The 12,909-nt window shown below is 41.1% G+C and overlaps 1 long non-coding RNA gene across 1 annotated transcript; it reads left to right on the forward strand.

Annotated features, from left to right (window-relative positions):
• Positions 1-90: 90 nt before the first annotated feature.
• LOC308397518 lies at positions 91-7,577 on the forward strand. The gene is made up of 2 exons (XR_013971797.1): positions 91-3,197; positions 3,490-7,577. It is a non-coding gene; the product is annotated as an uncharacterized lncRNA (long non-coding RNA).
• Positions 7,578-12,909: the final 5,332 nt, after the last annotated feature.

Raw genomic sequence — 12,909 nt, forward strand, 5'->3', positions numbered from 1 at the left:
CCTTGTTACACGGATGTTGTTTGTGGCTCAAGATGACTATATGTAATCCATGAGGGATGCATTTGACATCTGTTTCATATATTATAGCCCAACAAGTTACTTATAGCAGTTTAAATACAAGCAATCAATTTTTGGCAAATACCGGAAATCACTTTTTGGCAGACAATCACTTTTTGGCACAACACCGGAACCTAACACATTGCATCCACCGAGGAGAGGGAGAGGACGCCACCGCAACGTCTGGGATGATTGACGTAAAGCCCTGGTGTTTTTGGCTTGTCACCAGGCCGGGAAGTTTGCGCCTGAACTCCCCTCGGGATGGATGACGATTGACGGGATCCAGAGACTCTTCCCATGAACGTAAACAAACAGTGAGTACAGAAGGCCTTAGAGAGCGGCTACGTGACCCTGCGTTGAACGCAGGTACGGGAGCGCGCTAGCAGCGTGAGAGAGACGCAGGCTTCTCCGTCGTGTGGGGCGTAGAGACAACCTAGGTTCGGTGACTCCGCCGTGAAGAGAGTCCGGAATCTCCGCCATATGGGGCGTTAGAGAGTTTTCAACAGAGAGCGCTAGCTGTGCGTGTAGACACAAGCAATAGGCCTATGTTGTGTGTGTGTGTGCGGGCCCGACGTGGTCTGCGTGAGTGTGGCTGATTGTTGTCTAATGGAGAATAAACTGTGTAAGTCTGCCTTGAAAGAGGATGAAATACACTGCAAAGTTTTTATTGGGCAGCACGTGATGTGTGGATCGTTGACGAATGAAGTGTAATTGTGATTTAAGCAGAAGTGAGTGTGAGTGTGTCTGACGTCACGGTGTGTGTGAAAAGGTATCCAGCTGGGGCAGACATGATTCTGCAGATCACCTGCCCAGTAGACAAAAATAAATAAAATAGTTGTGTTGGTGAATGATAGCATGAAGAGTGTTTGGTGTTTCTCAGTCTGAAACAGCTGTAATGCTATTTTCTGTTTTGGAGGAAAGTACAGTTAAAAAAAAAAAAACAGAGAGAGATGTGTGTTGTTTAAGCAGTGATGAGAATAATGAAAGTGTGATGAGAGACGAACAGAAAAACATACAGGAAATGCATTAACCATACTAACCCTTACATGCATATACACTGTTACATCCCCCAGGAGGATGTCTCTTCTCCCTATTAACCCTTTGTTTTGTCCAGGCTCCACCTCCTCTGTCCTGATTGGATGTTGCGCAGAGTCCGGCTAATTGGTAATCAGCAGAGCACTATTTAAGGCCTGTGGAGCTGTGCTTCTGTGCCCTCTGGCCATTTTGGGTGCCATACTTGTGAAGGCTTGCATGCCTTTGTATTTTGTGTGAGCATTGTTGTTTCATGTTCAGACTGCTTGTAGGGGAGAGCTGCCTTTTGTTTTGACACCCTGTTTTCTCCTGTTTATGTGTTGTTAGGTAGGTTATGGTTATAGGTTGTATATTTTGTTTCTTTGGAGTTAGGTAAGTTTCTTTTGTTTCTACGTCAGGGATGTTTTGTTTGTTATGTTGGCCTTGGCTCTCCCTGACGTTACACCTCGGTCTGAACCCCATCACCAGTGTTAAATAAACCTTTTAAAATTACCATCTTGGCTCCTCCTTTTCTATCCACATTTATGTTCGTCCCTTCAACCCCCTAGACTAGCCAGGGGACGTAACAACACATACAATGATACTCATGAAGACCAGACAGCATCTTAAGCATGAGATTCTGTTTGTCATCTTGTCCAAGTAGTAAGATGAAAGTGATACATAGACTAGTGGACTGAATATTATAGGAGGACAGATGGTTGCATCATAGAGGAGAAAACAGAATGCTGATGAGAGGTTTTAAATGAGTGAGCTGAGTGAGTTGATTGTGAGTTTCTGGTGTGTGAAGAAGTTTTAACATGGCACACATTTAGTTACATGAGAAGAAACTTATTATGTGCTGAGACAACAGGGTTATGCTGTATGTTGTGTGTATGGCTGATTTGGATGAATGCTTGAGATTAAACTGGCTGTTTATTTGTCTTTTGTTATTAAGTTGAGCCTGCCAATTGGGTTGTTACAATTTATCCCCCTGGCATGAAGAACACGTGTCATGACTTTAACAAGGCCTTTCTTTCCTTTGCTTTCCTTTATTTTCTTTCTTTCCTTTTATTTTGTTACTTTCATGGTGCACTGAAAGTTTTGTTTGATGATCTTTGTTTGAGCAGATCTGCACGATTAGAACCGAAGCGTCGTCGAGAAAACTGTTGAAAAGTGAGCTTCTCCAAAATTAAAATGGGCTCAGGAGAAAGCCACTTATTTGGGACAATTAGGAAACAAGTTCCTGTCCAAAAGAATTCAACGAGGAAATCCAGTCTAAATTCTTTTTCTTTTTGAAATGACGTCGTTTTGCTGAGCGTGGAAATGAATGCGACGATAATTTCCACAATCAGCAAAAGAAGGAATCACTGAGTGAATATGTGTGAATTTTAAAATAAATGGAGAAGCTGACAAGACTGACTGACTTAACACCATTGTGTGAAGTTAACCCCCACCTGACAAAGGTGTGGATGTATCTCTGTGTGTGTCTCTGTTGCAGGAGAAGAAGGAGACCACAGGAGGAAACTTGGGTCACATGACTATGTGAACTCTGAAAATTTAACCTTTTAGTTTAAAATTTTCTGTGTCTGTGAATTTACCAGGTACCATTCACTACCTTGTGTTGCTACCAGAGATTACTGTGAGAAAGAGTGTATACACCTACGCAGCGCTAACATTTACATTTCTTTTTACAGCAGATGGTTAATCATGTGATTTGATCATGTGATTTACAGCAGGACGCAACTTAATATGTTTTTCTACCACAGGATTACTGAGATTTTGTGTGAAGGAAACCGTAGTTACAGGCTATATGTTGATGATGAAATTACACTGTGTTAAAATGTTGGAGAAAATGTGAATGTGACAGGGGAGAAATTAATACAGTGTGATGAGACCATTGTTATTTTTCCACAGCGAGTGTTAACTTTATGACTTTTCACAGCTCCTCTGGAATCTGGATGGCCGACACCTGACAACCAGGATGAACCGTGTGTTTGGCTAATGTTTGTTTTTCTTTAAGAGTGCTTGTAAAGGATTCAGCACAGACAGACAAGTGACGATTGAACAGATGTGCAGTGGTTACAAAATAGTTACATGGGGCTCATTATCTGACCACTATTGGGCTCATGGTGAGTAACAAACTTAAGGGAAGTCACTGATTACAATGTGGAATGACGTTGAGATGTTAAATAATTTGGAACAAATTATGGGAAAAAGTAGGAGTTTAATGAGTTTAGAATAAACCTGCAATGATACTTGTCTCTGTGACGCTGAATACTTTATTACACTTACGAGCTGCAGTTGGTTGCAAATATGAAGTTGTTTTAACTTTAAGACTTTTTCTTCTAGGATACAGGCTCAGGGTGGAGCTGCGAGTTAAACAAGCAAAACATTTAATTGGTGACTAATGTTTTTACACAGGGTTACAGCTTGGAGTGAAGCTGCTCCAAGGGACAAACCCTGGAGATTGTTTTAGGGAGACTGTGCAACATTCTTGTACATGTCTCATTGGGGAGTTGACACATGGCGAGAGGAGTGTCGTTTTTTTGATTTGTAGATGTCGTGAGGTGCCATGATGAGAAGGAATGACTGAGAGGATCGCCCACAAGATGGAAGCTGAGGCCTGGAGAGAGTCTTCAGGAGGATCAGAGATCACCTTCAGCACAGAGAGCTGTGCTACTGGGCATCCAAAGGATTGTCACGAGGAAACTTTGCACAGCAAATCTTAAATAAGATGAAAGAGTTTCGACGTTGACGTTAAGGAAGACAACTAAGGTGTACGACGTGCTCTGCCTTAAATCTTCAGCAGCGTTGGAAAATGCAACATGAGGTTACGTGCCAAGCTCCAAAAAGTGACAGCGCAGAGGAGGTCCAGCGATGGACTTGTGGTTCTGTGAACAGCACAAATGCCAGGTGACTGTAAAATAACTAACAGCATTTTTTTCCACAAGTGAAGCCAGTAACTTACTATCATAAAGATTAGCTCTAGTTGCTTGTGCTTTACCTCCATGCGTGAGATCAGTATGTGCAGCAGCTTAAGCTGTACAATGTTTCAATAGTTTATTTCAGCTTTTGACATTGTTAGTTCCACACGAGGTAGATGTTTACTACTGCAGACTAAACTTACATTTCTGTCACCTACAAGACACTTGCCTTTAATGTTACTGTTACTCTCACAATCACACATATTACCATAAAGTGGTGCACAATTCTGAATCTGTCAAACCCTTTTTGCCAACGAAAGAGGAGGGCACTTCTCATGAGTGTAGAGAACACGTGGACAAAAAGTGTAAGCTGAGGGATGACTTAATAGCTGTGCCACTCGTTGAGGGAAAGGTTTGGTTTGTTCATGATTTGAGTTTTACAATAGCAGAGGGACAGACTAAAACAGGTTTTACTGTAGCAGACAGTGAGAGAGTATCTATGCATGACAACTAACATGTTTCATATTTGCTTGAGCAGCAGAGATGCTAGCTTTAACGGAAGCGTGTAAAGCTGTAGAGAGACAATATGCCCTGATAGCCAGTGTGTATTTGCTACTGTACATTTCTTTGTAGTGCAGTGAGTGAGACGAGGTGTGACAACCTCTACAGGGAAACCTGTAGAACACACCAAACTCTTGCAAAATCTGCGGGAGGCAGTGTTATTGCCCAGTAGAATTGCTGTATGTAAATGTGCAGCACACATGTGAGGGGAAGATCCAATTGCGTTAGGGAATGTTTTTGCAGATAGCAAAAGAAGCAGGTTTAGGAGAACATGGTGTTAACATTTTAGCAGTACAACATCAGCAGACATGTAGGGCCACTCACCTACTGCAGGAAAACAGTTGTGATTTACAGAAGGAGCGAGCTTGCAGGGTGGTGTTTATTATCTGTGTGATAAACCGATATTTACTCTATTTAATTTGTAAAATATGTGTACACACACACACACGTAGAAAAATATTTCGTATACACATCCAGAAACGCATATACTATTATATATTGTACATATATTTATTAGTTTCAGATGTAGCCATTCTTGTATTTTGCTTGTTTACATTATTGTATTTTGCACAACTCTGTTGCTTGTGAAGCTCGCACACAAGAATTTCACTCACATGTGCTGTACCAATGTACCTGCACATGTGATGTGACAATAAAAGTGATTTGATTTGATTTGATTTGATATTGCCTAATAATTTGTATAAGACTGCTGCTATTTTGAGCCATGGGCTATACCATGTCTCAACAGGAGGGAGATGAGCAGTAGTTTATACTCACTCTAGGATTATTAAATACTTTTTTAAAAAATGCAGGTAGAGAGAACTAATGGGACAGTAAAGTTAAGACTTAGGAAGACAGGCAGGACATGGTTAGACTGTATAGAATTAGTTAAGATATACATGAGGATTACTCCAACAGAGAACGGTCTGACTCTTTGAGATTATATATGTTAGAGCATTTAGAGTTCTAGTCTTCTGTAGTGATGATAGAAAAGCAGAAGAGAGAACATATTAGCAGATTAGATGCTTGAAATGTTTAAAAGTAAAGTCTTGAGAACAAATGATCTGCCAGATGATTCTGTTTCTCTGCAGGAACAGAGTCTGAAGTCTGGAGATTGGATGTTGATAAGGCCATGGAGAGGAAGTGCTGGTCCAGTCCACGATGGAAAGGTTCCTATCGGGTGCTGCTGACAACGACCACAGCAGTGAAGATTGCTGGAAGAAACACTTGGATACATCAAGCGCACTGCAAGAAGGTGACACACATCCAGGCCAGCTCGGAGTAAGTGGCAGGAAGACCGGGTACAAAGGGGGGGGGAAAGCCTCCAGGGCCCTTCGTCTCAATCCGGTGAAGAAACCAACTGAGCCACAGGTACTCATCAGAATGGCTGGGAATGTGCTGTGCATCTTCTTGAGCCTGTGGACCCAGAGTGGGATGACAGGGAGCGCACTGGGACAGAGCAAACCATACCCAGTACCCGCATGGGTTTTCAACAACTACTGGTGGCAGTTTAAGAACACAACCGCTCACATAAAGAACGAGACCAATGGTTATGCTTGTGATGCCACTGGCTACACATTCTTCTGGACTGTGGCCATATAGCATCACTGAGAGCGAGACAGTTTGTTTGGTTGCTTTAGCAACACATCCAGGAACACTGCCAACTTTTCAACTGCTCTGAACCTGAATGGAAGGTTGATTCACCAGTAGCTGGGAAGGTGAACTGCTCTGGTACGACAGACCTGCTGGTCTGACTCAAAGTATCTGACTTGCTGCAGGACATTGAACAGTTAAACAAACTGGAAACAGGCCAATTGCCTATGTGTATGAAGGGCAATGGATTAGTCCAAGTTGGAGATTTATCATGGAATTTGTGCAACATCATCTATTCTTTTGTCTTCTGCAAGAAGGATGTAAACAGAGAAGCCTTTTGTCTACATTTACATCATGAACACTTGAGGTTTTGAGCCAAGAAGATCAAAACACCTTGATCCAATTTCCTTTACAATTCGTTTTCTGTGGTGACAACAGGACAGGAGAAGAGTTGTAAATGCAGATAATTCACCAGTTGACTCTAACCCCCACAGGATGCCTACAATGAGATTTGGGGGGTTGATAGGAGTCATAAAGAAGGATGTTGACCAGGCTGCAGCTTTGAAGTTAGCTGAGAGCCACATGGACAAACAATAAAGTCAACTGATGTGTTTAAATGCCTATGTCTGTATGCAGTTGGATTGTAGTGACATATGATTTTTGAGAATGATGATTCTTCTTGTTCGACTGTTTACATTCAGTTGTTTACTTGAAGAAATACATAATGAATTGCACGACAGGAGTAGATCCGCCACAAGGCTGGATAGTTTGGTTAATGTCTGGTCCTTGGTGGCATCTTCTTTTGAAAATATTAATTCCTGTTTTTGTATCGTTGATACTGATTTGCTTATGTAAAGGATGCATTTTACCGTGTATAAGATCAATGCTAACTAAGATGATTTCCAATACATTTGTTAATTATGTACTTTTGCAACAATATGACATGACTGAAATTACTGACATGACACAAGCCTGTGTATAAATGACGCCTGTGCTGAAAATGTTAAGCAAGAGGTGCATGGCTGAGAATATATTACATAGGAATAATTTGGAGCATAAAAATGACATAACAGGAGGGAAATGTTAAGTTGAAATATTAAATGTTTGTCATTTTTATGTTTACCATTTGTACATAGTTTTAAAGAATTCTTTCTGTCCTCCCCTCCCCAGATCCTTAAGATTCTGGGAGGGGGGCGGTAGTGTTTTTATCACAGGAACACCCTTGTTTGAAGTTGGCAAACTTCCTCCCCTTTGTATGGCTTCACTGTGTTATCTAGGGTGAACCATCTAGGGTGTGGGGGAGACTACCCTCTTTATGACCAAGGATGTTCCTCTTGTGCTTTTATGTTATATGACCCTTTGATCAACAGGATCACACACACACACACACACACACACACACACACACACACACACACACACACACACACACACACACACACACACACACACACACACACACACTCTTACTTAAATACAGAAGTTCACACATCTTAGGACCATGTGGGCGTGGCTTTGTTCTGACGTGTTTTGTGTAAACTGTGTCTCAATAAAAAGGGCAGCAAGGGAGGTCGTGGTTGAGGTCATTTTCGTGGTGGACACAGACGAGGCCTCCCTTGCGCAGGTGTTTGATCGAGCGACTGTCTTGTTTTCTTCATGATGAATAAGTCTCTAGAATTAGCGGGGCTTGTGGAAACACAGACACAACAGTTGGCATTACAAAATTTTGCTCAATGCTTACATATATGTGGAAAAAGCAAATGTATGAGCTGTGATAACTGTTTCTGATAGAATGAAGAGTTGACTGATATATTAAATATTCCTTTATTGGGTGAGAAGATCATACCATGTCATAACTGCTTTAAGTCATACAGAATAGATATCAGAGCCTTAAACAGGCTGACATCTGCTAAATGGGTCAAACTGGGCAGAAAGTCTACAAACACATAACATCCTTATAGAATATGGTAAATGGCCTGTATTTGTATAGCACTTTACTAGTCCCTAAGGACCCCAAAGTGCTTTACACATTCAGTCATCCACCCATTCACACACAATTTCACACGCTGGTGATGGCAAGCTACATTGTAGCCAGAGCCGCCCTGGGGCACACTGACAGAGGCGAGGCTGCCGGTCACTGGCGCCACTGGGCCCACCAGTAGGCAGTGGGTGAAGTGTCTTGCCTAAGGACGCAACGACTGAGACTGTCCAAGCCGGGGTTCGAACCGGCAACCTTCCGATCACAAGACGAACTCCCAATTCTTGAGCCACAATCGCCCTGGCCATTGTAAATATGATGTAACACTATAGATCAACTTAGCTCAGAATATATAAAGCATATAAACAATTACAGCAATATGATGCAACAAACACAGCAGTGCTACTAAACCAAAATACTCAAAGCTTCATAGAACTGAAACAAACATGGACATTTATTTTTAGGTCCATTCTGCTGCTGATACATACTTTAGGTTTTTGAACATTAAACTTGTTTCTGCCTTTCATAGTGTGTAACTTGAAGGCCCTGAGTACTTTCTCCCACACTGAAAACACTGGAATGATATAATTATTTGAACATTACCAAATAAGACTGATTCAGAACAGACAATTAGTTATGTTAAACTTTTCTAGCAGTCCTTCACAAACAAGGAACAGTCTGTCTCTCCATCTGTCAGCTGGTGCTCGCTCCTCCTCTTCCTCACACACTGCTGAGTTTGTCCTGGTGGATCATCAGGGGTGCAAAGCCTCACAGATGATGTGCAGCAGTGGGTCCCTCAGTCTGTCCTCACTCTGGACACTTGCAGATGTCACACATGGAAATCAAATGTGTGATAAGCTGCAGGATTCAAACACAAGTGTAACTTATAAATACATGTTCATACTTTTATTACACAATCAGAGAGAAAGAAAAAGAGAGAGAGTGCAGGACAGACAGACAGGTGACAGTCTCAGGTGTATACACTGCTACAAAACAGCACAAGAGAAGGAGGATTTAGTGTTTGTGTTATTACAAGTGCTAAACAAGAAGAGTTCCCAGATGGTACAGTGGACACATGTGTGACTCCTGTGATTAAAGCATCTTTTTTTTTAGCTTAACGAGTGAACCGTCAGCTCGTTCAAACACACGTTAAAGTCCATTTGGCTCAACACCACTGAGCAGAGGCAGCAATATAACATAGCTGTCACGATCCTTGGTCTTTTGACCCAGCGTTTTGACTTTTAGTTTATGTTTAAGCCCTTCAGGTTTTCTAAGTTCATTTTTTATCATGCCTAGGTTGTTCTAGTTCTTTGTTATTAGATTCCCATTGTGTCTTCCACCCCTGTTAAGTCTCCCTTGCACTTCATGTGTTTCATGTCTGTGTCTTACGTTGTCAAGTTCAGGTTGTCATGTCTGCGTTTTATGTTTCCTGTTTTATTTTTGAAGAGGTCTTGTGTTCCTGTGTTCATCGTGTCTAGTATTACTCTTCCACTGGGACGTCGTTATGTTCATGTGTGTCAGCTGTTTCCCCCATGTGTTCCCACTTCTCTCATTAGCCTCTTGTGTGTATTTAGTCTGTTCCTTCTCATTCAGTCTTTGTCGGATCGTCTGTGCTGTTCCCATGCCAAGTCCTGCGTTCAGGTTTTATATATATTATATATATAAAAACCTGAACGCATATATATATATATATATATATATATATATATATATATATATATATATATATATATATATATATATATATATATATATATATATATATATATATATGCATATATGCATATATATATATATATATGCATATATATATATATATATGCATATATATATATATATATATATATATATATATATATATATATATATATATATATATATATGATGAGCATGCATATGCATATATATATATATGCATATGCATGCTCATCATCATTGCCATGTTTAGAGTTTTGTTTGTTTTTCTGTTTGCCAGGGTTTTTCAAAGTTCGTGCTTCCTTTCTAGTTTACCCAGTTTAGGTTATTGCTTAGTTTACATTGTTTTTGCCCTTTTATTTTGTACTGTTCTGTCTGCCTTAATAAACAGCTCATCATCAGTTAACTTTGAGTTTTAGAATGTCTGCACCTGGGTCCACTCTTCACAATCCACGCAGTTTGCCTCGGCAAACTGTGACAATAGCTAACATTAACAGTGCAGTGAATCTTGCTTGTGCCGTCATATTCAGAACTGCAAACCAAGCAGCATCACTGACTTTCAGCTTGTTGTGTTTGTGGATATATGACTGTCTGATAATTATCCATAAAATCCTCTGTAAGATTAAGGTCGACTATTGAACGGCGTATATTTTAAAGTAAAGGCTTTAAAACCAAGTAAACGCTGAAAGTACAAACATCACTAATGTCACATAACTTTGCCGACATGTGGCCAACAGTAATATTTTAATGTTCTTCATTATTAAACATTTGCACATAAATAAGTTACATAATATTCAGTACTTACTTTTAAGAGCTTACTCTTTGGCCGGTCTGCTTCCACCGTTTTGTTTTTTTTGGAGCAAAATTATCCACACCCACTGCCGCACTATGAAGTCTGGGATATGTTGGGCCATGAAGTGCACACTGCCACATCCTTAAAATTCAGGGAAATGAAGGACGCATTTGAGGGCTGCATTTCGAGCAGCCTTTGAATTGGGACAGCCTTCGTCGCGTCGCTGTGACGTAATCGGCCTTAAAATGCGGCCTTTAAGGCTGCAGACCCTGAATTGGGACACAGCCCCTGGCTGCATCCTCCTGAGGACCCGGCCTTCGCGGTCTACGTGGGTTGGGTCCTCAGATGGTCGGGTAGGCCGGAAGTAAACGGCTGGGGAAATTGGTAGTGATGTGCGATACCACTGATTTCCTTTCCGATCCGATACCAAGTAAAATCCAGAATTGCATTATGTAATTGTAATAATAATATAACAATATAGCTTCACAATGATTACAGTACATCAGACTACTTGTTCTTATTGCTTAATGATGCAGAGTTCATCATATAGAAATAAAAAACCTGAAGTTGTGTGCTATTTGAGCATGTTGCCTGCCTGCAGCACTAAAGGACTCCGTGAGAGACGTCTGTCTCGCCCTAGCAGCACCTGTCCCTCTCCTCCTCTTCAGTTTGCCTCAACATAAGCTCATTGTATTTGTATTCTTGTATTTTGCTCGTTTGTGTTGTTGTGTTTGCACATCTCTGTTGCTTGTGGGGCTCGCACACAAGAATTTCACTCGCATGTGCTGTGCCAGTGTGCCTGCACATGTGATGTGACAATAAAAAGTGATTTGATTTGATTTGATTTGATTTGATATGATTTACTCTGAGGTGTTTGACGAGGTTAGTGGTGTTGCCACGACACCTCACTGTCTTGCCACATGTATTGCCAACCGCGTCTTGGCTGTTTGTGGAGGTAAAATATGTCCGCACATGACTTTGTTTACGCTCAGCCATTGTTGTGAGTGCGCACGCCAGGTGCAGTGTTGCCAACTTAGTGACTTTGTCACTATATTTAGCGAGTTTTCAGAGCCCCTTAGCAACTTTTATTCTAAAAAATGACTAGAGACAAATCTGGTGACTTTTTCTGGTGTTATTGAAGACTTATTTATGACAACTTTTTGATGTGAAAGCACATATCGCTCTTCTCAACAAGCAGCGGGTGCTGCTGTGGGCACCTCGCCCATGCCAAAGCGCTCACGGGTGCTGCTATCAGGGCAGGAGATGTTCCCACCTATGCATCCAAACTGCAAATGAATCGCGTATGAGTGAAGCCTCTGCTCCCGCACTGACTGTAACGCAATCAGTTCTTCTTTTACTGTTATGTTGTTTTGTGGATCACAAGGTTTAAAACTACTTAAACACACACACACACACACAAAGTAACTCCACCAGAGTGCCTATTTTGGGTCACTTTTGCCGGTCCAAGCGCAGATAAAGGAATAAGGTTGGAATTGTGACATAAAAAAAACAAAAACAATAATCGCTAAAAAAATATATACATTTGTAATTCTAAATAAATTCTAAATGCATTTAGGACGTTTTTTTACTCACTTTATTTCTCTTCTTTTTTTCTCTCCTACAACATGGGTTACAATGATATTAGCATGACCAATTATGCAAATTAGGCGATGACGTTGTTTAGTGACTTCTAGAGACTTTTAGTGATTTTCCTTACGGAGGAGTTGGCAACACTGGCCAGGGGTTGTGACACATTTATACAGCCGTATTTCGCATATGACTATGAAAGGCGTAAGAGGAAGTAGTTTCTTCCAATTTAGACAATCCAAATGATATAGTTTCTTTCCACTGTGTTCCTGTTAATGAAAAACTACAAATTTACCCCAAAGTACTAAAATATCTATATTTTAATGTGAGAATCGATTCTAGAACATAAATTACTGGGATCGGAAGAATCGATATTTCAATATCGATCTGCACACCACTAGAAATTGGACGGTCTAGCCTTCTGATTGGCGTCACCGCTGTCTCGGTGGAGTTTAATAAACTCGACCGTCTGCTCCTTCCCAGTAAACACCAGTATGTGGGCCCCACATGGGCTATGGGGGTTCCAAGTGGGGATGGGCTTACAATGGGCATCCAATCTGGGACCCACCTGGGTTAGCCAAGTAGGACCCACTTGAGCCAGCCCAGATGGGCTATGTTCTATGGGCACCATATGGGTAACATATGGGAAGTTGCATGAACAGGCAACTGAGTTTAACGATCTTAGTTAAGTATAATTATTAGTCATGTGT

Source organism: Rhamphochromis sp. 'chilingali' (assembly GCF_963969265.1).
Source record: "Rhamphochromis sp. 'chilingali' genome assembly, chromosome: 5".
Lineage (NCBI taxonomy): Eukaryota > Metazoa > Chordata > Actinopteri > Cichliformes > Cichlidae > Rhamphochromis > Rhamphochromis sp. 'chilingali'.